The sequence below is a fragment of the Schistocerca piceifrons genome, chromosome 10 (genome assembly GCF_021461385.2).
Source record: "Schistocerca piceifrons isolate TAMUIC-IGC-003096 chromosome 10, iqSchPice1.1, whole genome shotgun sequence".
Classification (NCBI taxonomy): Eukaryota; Metazoa; Arthropoda; class Insecta; order Orthoptera; family Acrididae; genus Schistocerca; species Schistocerca piceifrons.
Window position 1 is genome coordinate 45,454,688 of NC_060147.1, and position 15,810 is coordinate 45,470,497.

Here is a 15,810-nt window from a genome sequence, read left to right on the forward strand (position 1 = left end):
CCACAATTGAGGAGTGTAGCTGATGGACGAAGGGCAGAGGAACATTTTGCTGTCGACACAAAACAAAATCTAATGCACTGATGCAGTCTCAGATAGATAGGTCAGTTGGGCCTGTACCTTGACCTCGAAGATCGTCTGGCCTCATTGCTTCAGATTTTGTGTTTAGTCATCCCAAAAGTGCAGTGTGCAGCACTCGTGTCACTGCACTTGAAAGAAGCGGAGCAACAAACGTCTCGTATAGCTTTACAAGTTGATTTGGGGTGTTTGAAAGAATAACTCTCACTAAAGATGAGTGTAATAACTCCTTTAACAGGTGTGAGTGAACAGTAAATTGTAACCTGTATTGTTTTCCTTGTTAACATAGGCCACTGGTAACTCGAACCCAATGAAATGCGATCTTAATACTTAAGTTTACATTTTAAATACATTCGTTCCAACTAGGACAATATTTCATACTGAAGTCAGTGACAGCTCATAACCACACATTTGTAATTATCTTGCCAAATGACTCACCTTTTGACCCACATTTACTGAAACATTTTTCTTTTTCTAAGGAGTCTTCAAAACATAGTAACAATTGAACCGATTGAAATCTGTATACATGTCTTTGGGATAACGTAGCAAGATGTCCAGCGACGCAAATCCTGTGTCATCACCTCCTCCTAATAAATTCAAAGCTGTGCCCTCAGCAGGCAAGGTGACACTCTCCATCTTAGATCTGATACTTATCCAGTTCCTCACGTACAGAAAAATTGTTCACAGTTATGTGTACTGTGAGACACTAATTAGCCTATGCAAGTCCATCGAGAGCAAACAGCCTGGGCTGCTAACAAAGGGTGTGACTCCGCTCCATGACAACATGCATAGAGGTCACACAAAGTGTAATGGCCAAATTCAGGTGTAAGCAGCTCGAGCATCTGCCCTAGAACCGGACATGTCCCCATGGGAGAGAGGGGGGAGTGCGTCAAAACAGACAACAAATTGACGGATAGTGATGGGACTGGTTCCTTCACATTCTGGGAACAGGGAATCCTTCGGCTCATGAAACAGTGTGATAGTTGTGCTGAGGCCTCTGGTAATTACTTTTAAACAAAAACTTCAATTATGCCCACAGTGTCATTTCATGCCACTTCTTTTGAACACCCTGTCATATTATCATATATTTTCACCTGTGTTGCTTTTCACTATTAATTACGATATACTCTGTATAGGTAATAGAATGGCCACAAGTTGGGGAAAAATTGCTGATTCTGTGCCCCACAGTTTCATCTACAGAACGTCCCAAACATTTGAAGTCAAATTTGTATCTACAGCAGATGACCATAAATGATCAATATCACAATAAGGAACAAACAGCTGGAAATGAGTATTCAAGGTTACGGCACAACTTGGATGAGCAGTGCATGTGAAGCACATGGTAGTAAACTGCTTAACAACAAACAACAGCCTTCCACACAAATGATAGTGGAAAAAAAAAACTATGATGTATCCGTGGTAAGGTTTATCATAACCAGTTATGAAAGATGGAGCACTACTTATCACAAGACTGGGAGAGATAATATAATACCGATAAAAGTTTTCAGTTAAGTTGCCACATTAAATTTGGATAATATCTCAAGTTTTTGATGATTGCCACCATCATCTCTCCACTGCAGTTCATGGGGAGCAGGGGAAATTATATTACCAGCTATACACACAGCAATCCGCAGAAGCATAACCTGACAAAGAAAGAATCACAGAGGAAGACTTCATACAACTTGCCATCCGATAAGAGTGGTGAAGACACAAGCAAAGCCAGACAGCGAGTGCAAACCTAATATATAGATGAGAGGCCTCGGCACACCCTACCTCCGTGATGTTATCGTAACACAATATAGCCAATCAGCTGCCGTTCTCCAGTATGAAAAGTGAGTGCCTCGCCAGTTTCACAAGAGGCATATCTAGCCTGTGATAAAGACAAGAGAGACAGCTCATTGAAAGTTCAGGATTTTATCTGAATTGGACACGACGAGTTAACAGAGGATTTTTTATCTTAAGAATCCATTGCAAGCCAGCCATACACATTTAATATATATCGCAGAAGCATGTAGTAACAATGTTAGACAAGGAAAGGTGCTACTCACCATATAGCGGAGATAGGCAGAACAAAAAGATTCACACAATTAAAGCTTTCAACAATTAAGGCCTTTGTCAGCAACACACACACACACACACACACACACACACAAACCCAACGCACACGTCTATTGCTGACAAAGAACTTAATGGCCGAAAGCTTTAATTGTGTGTTTTTATTGTGCCTATTGCGACTCAGCATCTTTCCTACATGGTGAGTAGCAACTTTCCTTCTCTAATATTGTTATATTCCATCCTGGATTTTCCACTGTTAGAAGGAAGTAGTAGCTACACAACTGAAAAAATGTACAGAGAGAAGCTATCCTACAGACACCACCCAAAAAAAGTATTACCATGAATATTAACTTACAAAGAAACTATGTCATTACAGCTAAAGAGAGCTGGCCAAGGTATCCAGAAAGTTTGTACAGTAGAATTTGAATAGATGGCACTGGAAGATTCTGCTATAAGCACCCATCAGTTTGGTCAGGGAATGCACTCTTGGAAGAATACAGTATGGAGACTTGACGGGGCACCAGCTACACCCCTGCCACAGTTGGGATAATGATTTTAGAGACAAGATATCAGCCCTCTTTTAATGCATGCACCAAGGCTTGCAGTGGTTGCTTTAAACAGATGCTATGTGTTTAAGTTTTATCTGTGGTGTGTAAGTTGTTTATGATGATTAAAAGATAAATATTAATCTCTAGCAATTAGTTCATTGTATGAAAATACTAAGTTCCAGATTATCTCTGTCTTGGATTTGTATATGCAGTTATAAGAGTAGCAGGTGACAAGGTTGTAGCCTATACCTGATGATATTCAGGTTGTAGCCCATACCTCATGATATTCAGGCTGTACACTGAGCAAGCAGTAACAGAAACTAATAACAAACTTGGATAAGTATTTAAATTAATGGGAAAAAAGCTGAGGTACAGGAAAATCCATTCCAAACAAGCAGTACTGTTACAATGACAATCTTACAATAAACTACAGCAGGCAGACACTAATGGTAATAATTGTGAAGAATGGTTTCAATTCCATGTAAAGCATCCTTCTGCAGGAACCAACTTCAATAATTAACTGCATATGCTATTATGTCTCTGTCTTTAACAGCTTTCCAGTAAATGTGTGCAAATTCTTTACATACAAAACATCAGCAAGAAGTACAAATCTGTGGAAAAATTTTCATTGCAAACCTAGGACACATTTAGTGTTACATACATTTGCAAGTATTTACAGTGTAAACAGTCACAAAAATAACTGTGGTATAAAAACATAATAAATGAACCTCATTTATTATTTAACTGAAAATACATCAGTTGTGGACGTGGGGAAAAATTTTGACAATGTTGACTGAGATATTCTCTTTGAAATTCTGAAGGCAGCAGGAGTAAAACATATGGAGTGAACAGTTACATTCAGCTAGTACAGAAACCAAACATTATTATTAAGTGTCTGAGGAGACAAAAAGGGAGCATTGGTGGAGAAGGGAGGGTCTGTCGCCGATATTATTCAATCTGGGCATTGAGCAAACAGAAAAGGAAACCAAAGAAAACCAGGAATTAAATTTCAGGAAGAAGAAGTAAAAGATGAGCTTTGCCACTGACAGTATAGTAATTGTACATGATCTGGACGAGCAGTTGAATGGAATTTGCAGCATCTTGAAATGAGAATATAACATGAACATCAATAAAAGCAATACAAGGATAACGGAATACAGTCAAATTAAATCAAGTTATGCCAAGACTACTAGATTAGGAAATGACACACTTAAAAGTAGAAGATGAGTTTTGCTATTTGGGCAGCAAAATAACTGACGTGGCCAAAGTAGAAGAGGATATAAAACACACCAGCAATGACATGAACAACGTTTGTGAAGAAGAGAAATTTGTTACAAATTTAAATGTTCAAAAGTCTTTTTCTGGAGATATTTTTCTGGAGTGTAGCAATTGTACAGAACAATAATCAGTTCAGACAAGAAGAGAACAGAAGCCTTTGAAATGTGATGCTACAGAAGAATGTTGAAGATTAGCTGGTGCCCTGAATAAATGTTTAATAACAATAGGTTTACACTGAGTAAATGTATATGCCATTAACTGTGATGATGACCAGCCAACTGATAGTCTGGTACTTCTACAAACAGAACAGGACCACAATTCCATGGCATTAAAAAAAAAAAAAAAAAAAAAAAAAAAAAAAAAAAAAAAAAAAAAAAATACATCTAATGCAGAGACAATTTCCAAATGGTGTAAGCTTTCTGCATTTTATATAATCTGCAATTTTGTTCACAAAAATTTTTGTTTGGCTATCCTGTCTGCTGTTATCACACTTTGAAAATTAATTATTAGTGAAACAGAAAATGCCAATTTCATTAAGTAGCTTACTTCCAACTGTATTTGATGAGTAGTAATGTTCCCAGTTATCAGTGAGTTATCCGAGACTCCATATCTTGATAAATTCTCAATGTTTAACCATAGAGTACATATTGCAAAAGTGTTGAGAAGATAAAAAGAGGTAACCATTACTTGACAGTGCTGAGAGTCACCTATTCCTTGCTTGTGGAGCAATAGGCAAACTGAGAAACCAGGGCCTGCCCTTCTGCCTGCAGTGAATGGCATATAAGTAAAATTTTAGGTTCACAATACCACATGAGGAAACGTTCAGTGTTTCATTTCAACCACGGAGGTTGACAGGAAATATTTGAAACCATTACAGCATATATTTTTGAAAGTCAGTCATTACCATCACTGGCTACTCATGGGATAGCCCTGATTTCAAAGTAAAAGGCTAGCTTCAGGCCATATGCGACACTACATTCATTTACTTTTATTGAATATCAACGAAAACCAGGAGGATAGCATTACACAGAATACTTCAGAAAAATACAGTAGCAAACTCAATAAATCAATTTTTCATCCTACTGAAATAAATGTGTGTGTAGATTAATTTTTTAATTAAGATAGTTTTTGTAGGATTGTGAGAGTTGTTCAGCCTCGTTTCTTTATTAATTACGTGGAAGTTGAGTAAAAATGCAAAGTCTGTGATAAAAATAAGATAAATTGTGGGATAATCAAACAGAACAAAAACGTCCAGGAATTCAAAATAGTTAGAAAACTAGATTTTGAGAGAGTGTTTGTGACACAAAAATTGTAGCACGATTTACTTGTGCGTTTGGGACTGAGAAGCTACATCTATTTTCTTCCTAGACATTTCACAAGATTCCCAGGAATTTGGTTATTTTTATTCTGCTAAAGAAATTTATGTCTCTGTCAATTACAAGCATTTTGTATTCTGAAGAAAACAGTAACTGTGTCATTCTAACATAAACATTAAAAAATAGTAGGAAAAATATACAAAATGTACTCCACTTGTAATGGTTGTATTCTGTTATATTTGGCACTGGGTCTCTTCAGAGCTCAACAAAAGCATACTCAAAATTTTTTAGGTTACATTTACACATGTCAATGACGTGGTGAGTATCTGCAGCTGTCAAATCTCTGGTATAATTTATGAAACAAACATATGTATGATGAGATACAGGTGATCACATAAAAGTAATAATTTCATTCAGTATGGGTTGTGAGAAACAGAAGCATTAACTTTAGGTTGTTGTCATGTGCAAGATATATGCATAAAATATAGCCATAAAGCAAACTTCAGGTTGGAATATCAACAATACATGGAAGAGAGAGATTGCTGCCCACCATAAAAATGCCATGCTGAGCTGCACAGGCACAAAAATGCACTTGCACATCAGCTTTCAGCCAAAATCCTCACCAGAAAAGGAAACCCGTGCGCGCGCGGCCACACACACACACACACACACACACACACACACACACACACACACACGATTTGTTCATGCAAGCACGCGCGCACACACACACACACACACACACACACACACACACACACACACACACACACACACACACGTGACCACCACCTCCAGCAGCTTGGACTAGACCAGGGTTTGCAGGGACTAGACTGCCAGCAGGCGCAGCGTAGGGAGACTGTGGGACAGGGAGGGTGGGGGAGAGAAAGAAAAGGAGCGGCAGGGGGATAGAAGGGGAAGGGGGGCGGTGTTGCGTTGGCAGAAGGTGGGACTCAGTATTTGGGGGGGGGGGGGGATAGGGATAAGGTCATAGGACCGAGTGGGTGGAAACTGTTGTGTGTCGTGGGAAAAGTGGGTCACTACAGGACTACAGGGATTATTTCAGGAACAAAGAAGGTGCTGTAAGGGTACCTCAAATTTGCGCAGTTCAGAGAAGCTGGTGATGGAGGGGAAGATCCAGATGGCTCCGATAGTGAAGCAGCATATTGTGCCACAGCGTGATCTACTTCACCCTTGGCCAGTTTGGCACCCCCCAGATTGCTGCTCCATTTTACGTGACAGTTGCATTCCAGCCGGAGCTGGTGGCTGTACGTGTATGAGGTGTGCTAGCTTTTGTGAATCTATCTTTTCCTTATATTGTTGATGTACCCATAGCAGCTTGTCATCTCATTACTACCTTTTTTTGAAACAGAGGAGGTAATTAAAAGAAACAAACTAGATAGTTACTTATTTGTCCAACACAGAAGTTCCCTATTACACAATCTACTGAGTTTGTAGTGACAGGGCGTAGAAACTTCCAAAGTTATTAAATTTTACTAAGAGATTTGAATTGAAATTTATTATTGAGGATAAAGGTTTCTGCCACCTGCTTGTAAGAATGTAATTCATTTAGTTGAAAGAATGGTATTTAAAGAAAAAAAAAATCACAAAATAAAACTTCAACAAATTAGAGATTATGTACAATTCCAACATAAGACATTTCTTAATGGAAACACATCTCTTAAAAATAAGTGTTCTCAAAAGAAACTGTATATATATTTGATTTTAATTTAAACAACAAATACTATCTTTTGTAACACTGAAAGAATAGGCTCCAAAAATATATACCTTTGTTGAAATGAACTTGAAAAGTGTATTTTTCCTAGAAGGTTCTTTAATGAGCAGCTTAGATACAAACTGCACAAAATGCAGGTATAGTCACGTGTTTTTGGTGCATTCAGTAGTTCAGTTGCCCAGTCACTTCCCTTGTTAATCAATCAATCTTTGTAAAAACGTTTTTCCTGATGTGTATTTTCTGTATGCTGTTTTCTAGGAAATGTTTTTCAAGAAAATAAATGTCATGAATTTAAAATGGTGAAAGATATTTCGATCAAAATAAATAAATAAAAACCTTGCCCCAGAGCTAACAAAACAGAGTTGACCTGCAAGCTAAATATACACTGCAAGAAAAGATTAGTATATTCCCTTGGTATTTGTGATTATTTTTGCCAAATGATAAGTATATTGTGTAACACCAGTTTGAAGTCAGGAAAGAGAGAAGTTCTGGGGAAGCATCCTGCAGTTTGACTGAAGACACTGGGAAGAAACTAAAGCAGTGGAGCAGACAGGCAGAATAGTGCCATCGTTAAGATTTCGCTGTCTTAACCACTGAGCATTGACACTCACCAAAACACAAAATTTCAAGTATGTGGCATTAGCTACACAGTAGACTCGGAAGACAAAGCAGGTGACTTCTGTCTTGTCACGTACCAAAACAGCAGAGTTTGAAATCACCTCTCTACCGTTCCATATTTCACACACTGGCAACCCCAAAGCCTCTCGCAGAAACAGCAGAGGTTCACATCTGACGCCATATGTCCTCTGGCTCCACTCTGTTTGGCACAATATCTCTTCGGATGGTGTGTAAATTGCAAAGAAATGAAGTTTGAAACGTCAGTCGAGATACTGCAACTCGATTTCTTGTACACCTGTATCTATCCAGTCGAGAAATACAGATGAAAGCACAACACTGCAGGTACTTTGCATCAGGTGTGAACCCCTGCTGTGTCTGTTGGCAGAACTGTGGTAGTCTGCATATTAAAGACCTCTGAATCTAAATAGCACACGAGAAGCTAGCGTGCTGTTCTTGCAGTGGCACACGCATATCACCATGCTACGATAGCTCGCCATCTCTCTCTGCAGGCTCACTGCTAACATGTTGTTGCTGGGGGATCGTACAGTGCAATGAGATCTGATTCCCGAATTTTGGTAAATTTCATCAATATGGATATGCAGTTTTTGATGGTACATTCTGTGGTTTTTGCATTCAGTCTGATTATGTTGTAGGTTCCTGCTTGATTTTTGGGTGGTGGTGACGGCACCATTCAGCCTATTTATAATTTGAAAGTATGCTCACTTGGCAAATTACTATTACTTGAACAGTGAATGTTGGGTCTTCATTTGGATCTCATACGATGTAAATTGTGAGAGTATTTATATTTGTTATTGCCTTCATTAGTGATTGGGGGTACATTATGTTTTTTAACAGATATATCCTTTTTTTTATTCAGATACCCACCTGAAGATGTGACCAAGCTACAAAACAGGTCTTTCTAAACAGAGGATCTTACATTCCACGAAATGAACATTCACAGTTGTGCTTGCCCAGAACAGAAAGTTGTGTTGAAGCTCTGTTTCAATGTAACAAGCAGCTGCAATGGAGAACTTGAGCACTGTTTTTGTAATACACAAAATCTTGTGGACTCAAGCAAGACAACACATCAAATTAGCCTGTGGAATTCAGTTAAACGATACATATTGATGGTAACAGGAAGACTAATCGCAGGACTGTGATGACAATATTCTGCAGCAAAGCGGATGTATGCAAACACTGCAGGAAATCTTGGTTTATGTCTGCTGCCAATAACTGTTATCCTCGAATGGAATATAACACAAGATTAATTTCATGCTGTTTCACTGATTGTCTCTAAATTTACACTCTAAACATTTTGTTTCCAATGAGAACGTATATGTTTTCTGTTAACACTGGACGTAAGAAATGTACTGCAAATGCACACTGTTTGGGCTGATTCTACCTATACATCACTGAAACAAAACTGAAAACATCTTCAGAAAAACAGCAGAAAAGTCACCTAATGACTCTTTGGAGGTAATTTCACATACATTGCCAAGGAGAGGGCGACACATGCACATGTGTGATCTAAAGATAAAGCTATACATTTTGCAGCACAGTGTGGTCGTACATACGATTCCTGAGCAGTGACATGTATCGCCAAGTCGCCTTAACAACCAACAGTACTCACAACTGGGAATTATAAAATAAGACATTCTAGGTGGAAGTGCAGATACTGTGTGGGATAACTATTTTTATTTGCACACAGTGAGCTCAATCAGAGGACAGCACACATTTTCGACACAAAACAGTAATCTCAGCGGCTCCGTGAGAGAAAGTAGCTGCTCCAATGCAGAAATAATTGTGCGACATATCACCAGCTTGTCTTACAGATGCACTGTATCTAAACTATAGAGAGAAACAACCGAAACTTGTAAAGGAAAGACTGTGTTGAATTAGTTTACAGTTCTGAGTTCAGATACGATACACAGAGTCAAGAAAATGTTAAATGTAAACATGCTTACGTGCATTTTGTGAAGGTACTGGGAATGGAGGTTGAACAATGTGTAACAGCAACACAAGTACAGACAGACCGCAGGTCTGAGAAGAACCAAGGGGATCGCTGTCCAGAAAAAAAGATGAGCAAGAGGTAAATTAATATTCTAGGTTACTGACAACCAATGAACTCACTATCCCATCAACACTTAGTATCCAGCTGGTGTGTGTATTGTGGAACATAGCTTGTGTGCCTAGGAACAGTAACAATAACAATTCTACTGTGCTGCTATTAGGTGTCCAAGTTTATTACGGAAGAAGTCAAATATTAAGGTAAGGCCAGCAGTGTCTGTGTCATTCTAAAACTTGAAGAAACTGCACATCTGACACTAACAGCAGCTGACTAGTACACATGTAACTGATAGAAGACTTCTGTAGCAATCTTCCTTACTTATTACATGGAATTATTTTTTTAGATAATTTGTAGCATCCCCCTAAAAACCAATAAAATGTACATAAACTGTTTAAGGTTCTTTCTTGCACTCATTTTATCCAGACAAACTGAGTGGCTATTAATTCTTTGAGTTCCTTATCGAATAAACTAGGAGGTTTAATGTGTTTTATAATGAAAGGTAGAATACTCAACAGTACGAAATATAATTTCTCACACTGTCAGCACAAGAGAGCAGTGGCCAAGAGGGTATTCCTTATACTACGTGTGCTTTCATGTAACGCCCATAACACTAAAAATTGGATGACAAAGACATATTTTTGACGAAATAAGAAAATTGAATCATTTCAGTATCTAAAGTTTACAGGTTAATTATGTCCCAATTGCACAAGAACTTGCCATTACTTATAAAATTCACATGGTTACGGTGCTAGAAGTACATATTATGCACGGTTAACTTGCCTTTTAACATGTATGAGATCAGTTTTCACCTTGTTTATATTTACAGTCTCTGCCAACACTTATGCCACCCTTCCCCAACAATTGTTTTTATCATTCTACCTAGATTCCATTGCTGATCTCTACCTACCTAAAATGCCCTGAATTCTTGGCTACAATGACTTTGATTTTGCAGTTGGTTATTTTGTCTATAATTAGATGATTTATCTGTGTCTGCAAACGGTTAAACAATGCACCACAACAATAGTGTCTTCCAAAGAGCTGTTGCCAACTCCAATGTAATGAAGTTTCATATTTTTTGTCAGTACACATGGTGGAAAGGAAAAGATCATCCACATATGTACATTCTCCATGCTGCGCCTTCCTTCAAACAATTGAAAATCACTTCATACTGTTCACGGCCTTACCTTTGCCTTTTAAGAGAAAGAAAGTGATAATGTTTCCATACAGTACCTTCAAACATTCAATTTCACACCTTCCTTCAGCAATAGTTATTGTCTGCATGTAACCATTTTTAGAAGGATTATACATCATATCACAGTTCCAGCTGTACTACTGCTGAAAAAACTCATTACACAAGTAGCCTCCAAAGCTTTACCCACTCACTGAATTTTTATGTCAGTCCGTATTCATGTAAATTACATTGCCTCTTTGAATAGCAGGTAAATAAAAATTGCTGAACAACGTGGCATTTGTGTCGAGCAAGGGAATCCTTCATTCCTGATGATCAGACGATAGTGCTGATGACTAGGTGGTGAATGAGTTTAAGTAATGTGTGCTGTGTGCAGGCAGAAAGTGATCAGTGCATAAAAAGTTCATTGGAGCCATAAGGTACAAAGCCTCCATTAAAAGTGCTTACAAACTGAAAATATTTTACAGCTGCATTACATATTTGAAGACACTGACAAATCCAAAAATTCGTAAGTAGTTTGCTATATTTGATGATATCCATTGGATTATTTAACAGCAAATAGCTGGTATAACGGTAATAGGGGACAATGGTACCAGTTTCAGAGGCAATACTGTCACAAGCTGTAGGACTGTAGCTGCCAATATAAAACACCTTCCTCACAAATGATTTCACCGACTCAATAATTGTTTCCCCCTATGAAAGTGACACCAGATACATTTAGGAAAAACTCCATCCATTATCGTACAGTAGGCAGCCAAAACATACAAAAATTAATGTCTGGTCGTTTCTCTGAACTCCAAGCTCTGGCTAACTTCTCTAAATTGTTCCTTTCTTCATGCGTTTTCCAGAATACTTTCCTCTCTTCTCCTCATGTCATTCCAAGTGTGTGCACGTACACATTTTTTCTAACTTACAAGTGACTGAAGTAAAAAGGTATCACAGTGTTACAGCATGGTTGCCTACTGAAGAAACAGATACAGTATAACCTACTGAAAAAAACATAGCCACAGTATAACCCCACTTTTATATTCTCGGAATTAATGTTTTTGTGCCATTTACAGCATATTTTTCTCTCCCCCATCAAATTTCCTAAGTCCACAATGTTAATTTGCACCAGATTTTGTGTTAATATACAATCCTTTTCCTGCGATTTGTGCATTACGAAATGATGTTCGTGGAGAAAAAACTGATATGAGGGCGAGTCAAATGAAAACCTTAAATTTGTAACGACAAATGAAATTTTGCGCCACTATACTGCAAGTTGTTAAATGTGCTACAAACAGCGTGCAGAATGGCCTGTAGGTGGCAGCATAGTGCAGATGCACACATGCCGTTGCAGTACTAGTATAAAAATGGCCGCCCCACTCGAGACTTGCACCAGGCAAGAACAGTGTTCTGTTATTCAGTTTTTGCGTAGCGAAGGTGAAACCTATTGAAATTCATCGACGAATGAAGGTTCAGTACAGTGATTCATAGTGTTTGTCACAGCAGCAAGTCTATGAATGGAGTAGGAAGTTCGCAAATGGTCGCTCCTCGTCCAGGTCAGGCACAATGAGTTGTGACTCCACAGAGCATTGCAGCAGTTGAAGCCGTAGTGAAGGAAAACTGCCAAGTGACACTGAATGACATGGCAGCATATTTACAGATTAGTCATGGGACAGCACACCACATTGTGCATGATGTGCTCCAGTTTCACAAAGCGTCTGCAAGATGGGTGCCACAGCAGCTGACTCCTGAAATGAGAGAACGACTTGTTGATGCTTGTGAAGAACTTCTTCGGTGCTTTGAACGAGAAGGTGATGGCTTCCTTGCAAGAATCGTTACTGGGGACGAAACTTGGGTTCACTTCCACCAACCGGAAACGAAGAGAGCGATCAAGGAATGGCGGTATTCATCATCAGCAAGTGATTTCCATATGTTTGGACCACTCAAAGACGCAATGGGAGGAAAGAAGTTCCATTCTGATGAAGAGCATGGTGTATGAGGGGTTGTGCGGACTTCCAAAAGAATTTTTTTCTACAGGAATTTATGCACTCTGTGATTGCTGCAGGAATTGCATTGAGCGTGGGGGAGATTATGTTGAAAAGAGATACAGCTTTGTACCACTTTTGCACAGTAAATAATATTTTTAAAAATATTTAAGGTTTTAATTTGACTCACCCTCGTAAATGACGCTGGCATGCACCAGGCCTTCAGGTAATGTTTACAAATTTTTAGACATGAACAAGTACCTAATGAGAATTGTGATGCCTATTGCGTATCGTACATAAAACACAGAAATACAATATGGGATCCTGTACATAACTTTTACTGCTTAAAAAGATATTTCCCACATTTTACATTACATTTTTACAGTATCTTGAAAAATGTAAAAGTGGGGTTTCACTGTGCATTGTGAAGGCCTTCCCAGATGGAGTTAAATTCAACAAAAAAACTTCCAAAAATGAGACTGTATAATGATATAGAATGATTTTCTGATCGATATGTGCAATGGAGGCTAACATTATGGAACCACACAATACCTAGCACAATTTCATTGAATAAAAGAGCAATTGCCTAACTGGTTTTGGTCATAGTGCCTAAACTCAATAGCACTCCTGTATAATTCAGTGGAAACGTGCTAATAATATTTACTGCAGTGACATTACCATGACAGTTCATTTAATAAATGTAAGCACTAATTCCAATGATAAAATTATATCTGTCTCACTTGATAAAGACTCTACAACAGCCTTATACACAGAATGGCAACGAAGTGCGTGTTAAGGTTCTTTAAAGCCGACATTAGACCTTCTTTCAGGTAAATGTTAAATTTTTTGGGGGGGGGGACAAATTTGATATAAAACTGTCTAGAAAGCTGGGATGATAGGATAGGAATGAAATGACTAGAAATTTGAAGACTATTGTGCAAACGTTGCACTGTCTCAAAAATGTCATGCTGACTTTTATTAAGAAATGCCAAGTATTTTATTAATCATGAACACTCTCATCACAAAACAAGATTTTTTTAAATACCAGAATGATACAAATATATGCTTATGGGGAAAATTGAACCCTAGTGAACATAAATGGCACTTCTGCATACGAAAAACTTTGAGGAGTAAATAAAAATAAGACTGTGAATATCACAGTAACATACAGTCTTGGCCATAAACAAGCTGCTTATGGCTGCGTAATAGCTAGCGAAATAGTTCAGTCTAAAACATTTATATGTACAAATATTTCTGCAACAGACATAACATACTTTCTTTATAAATAATTTGTACAACAATAAAAAAGCAAAAATACTATTTGAGGCTACTTAACATTCTACTGCAGAAGAAGATGCAGAAAATTTAGTGCTTTTCAGAGATCTCACATACAGTAAAACCACGATTTTATGCTCTCTACAAATGTTAATGAAAATGGGTCAAATGTAGGAACTGAAAGGTTTTTTAAAAAATGACATTTTTGAGAAACAATCAGTGCATGATGTTTAAAGAGCACAGATACCATACTGAAGCTGATATGTAAAATCGGGGTTTTACCGTATCATCCAGTAGTGTGTGTTATGCATGCAAAACCGAATAGAACAATAAATCCAAGTCAGCAGTTGTTCAGCATTTGTAATTTCTGTATTACATGTGCAGTTTCTTTATAAATTTTCTTTTACAGATAAAAATATAGCGATTTATACTTTTTCTATCATCTATCAGAAGGAATGCAAAATGGCAAGCCACAAGAACATCTAGAATAAAAATTTAAGAAACTGTCAAAAACAAAATTACAAAATAAATTCAATTTTAATCATAAACTGAACAACATTATGGTAACTTTCACAAAAATCAAACGATTTCAATGATTTTCTTGTAACAATATAGGTTAATAGAATATTGGTATCCATCGGTGAGACATATAAATGGCTCTGCACTGTTAGCACAGAATACCACAGGATCATTTCCATCAAAACTTCAGGCATCTGCTGTATAAAGGCACTCTAAGAGAAAACACTACGATTACAGCATTCCTCTTCACAAAAATGAATTTCTCATGTGACTGAAGACTTTCTGAACATGCCATCTGCAGTTTTGAATGAAAAGTTATTTCCTAATTCTGAGCATAACTGGGAAAGCACACAGTACAGGTACAATGTTTGCAATACTGTAGTCTCCGACAATTGGCAGTGATAGTTTATTAACATTGACTAATAAAACTATTGCTTGAATGCTTTCAGAATTACATATATTAGTTTCTTATCAAATGTTAGACCAAAGATACAAAGTATTTTTGGAAGCTTTAAGTGAGCAAACTTGTAAATGTTGAATCCTAAGCATCAGAATCCAATATCTCTTTCTGAAAATAAAGTTGGTGAGGGAAATGACTATAGGAAAAATCCTTGGGGATTCTCATTATCTTGGTATTGGGCCATGGTTCAAACCATGTTTCTGTGATGGATGTTTTGTCTCCTGATGTTGGAGACATCAGATGTTGTAAAGACTCAGATAGTAGTTTCAAACTCAAACAAGCTCAGAAAGTGTATGTGTGTCCACACAACAGTCGGATTGTAACATCGTCGTGCCACTTCCTAAGATTGCAGAGTTGTGCTGGCGGGTGCTATGAAGGCTGTAGTGCAGAAGAGTTGGCACCGTTTTTTTCTTTATTTGAAGAGTAAGTGTCGTCTGGATGACAAAGATAAAACGACAATAGCAGACTAAGCACTGGGACTGGGGGAACTATCCAATTTGTTTCTCAGATGGTACTGTTTCATCAAGGTCCAGTCATTACTATGCTATGTTATACAGGGAGACCATAGAAATTCAAAAGCACTTAGACAACTTTCACTAAAAAGGAGGACTGAAATTAGGAGTGTTGTAGCTCTTAGCACTAAAGAAACAAACAGCACCAACTCTTCCACGACTCTGTGATCTTTGGCAGTGGTTTGATGAAAA

General features: G+C 37.8%; 1 protein-coding gene across 7 annotated transcripts in view; it reads right to left on the reverse strand.

Moving 5' to 3' along the window:
- The window catches only part of LOC124718871 (lysine-specific demethylase 4C-like), a 380,259-nt gene that overhangs the window by 211,157 nt on the left and 153,292 nt on the right, over window positions 1-15,810 (reverse strand). The gene's annotated exons all lie outside the window — the stretch shown is intronic.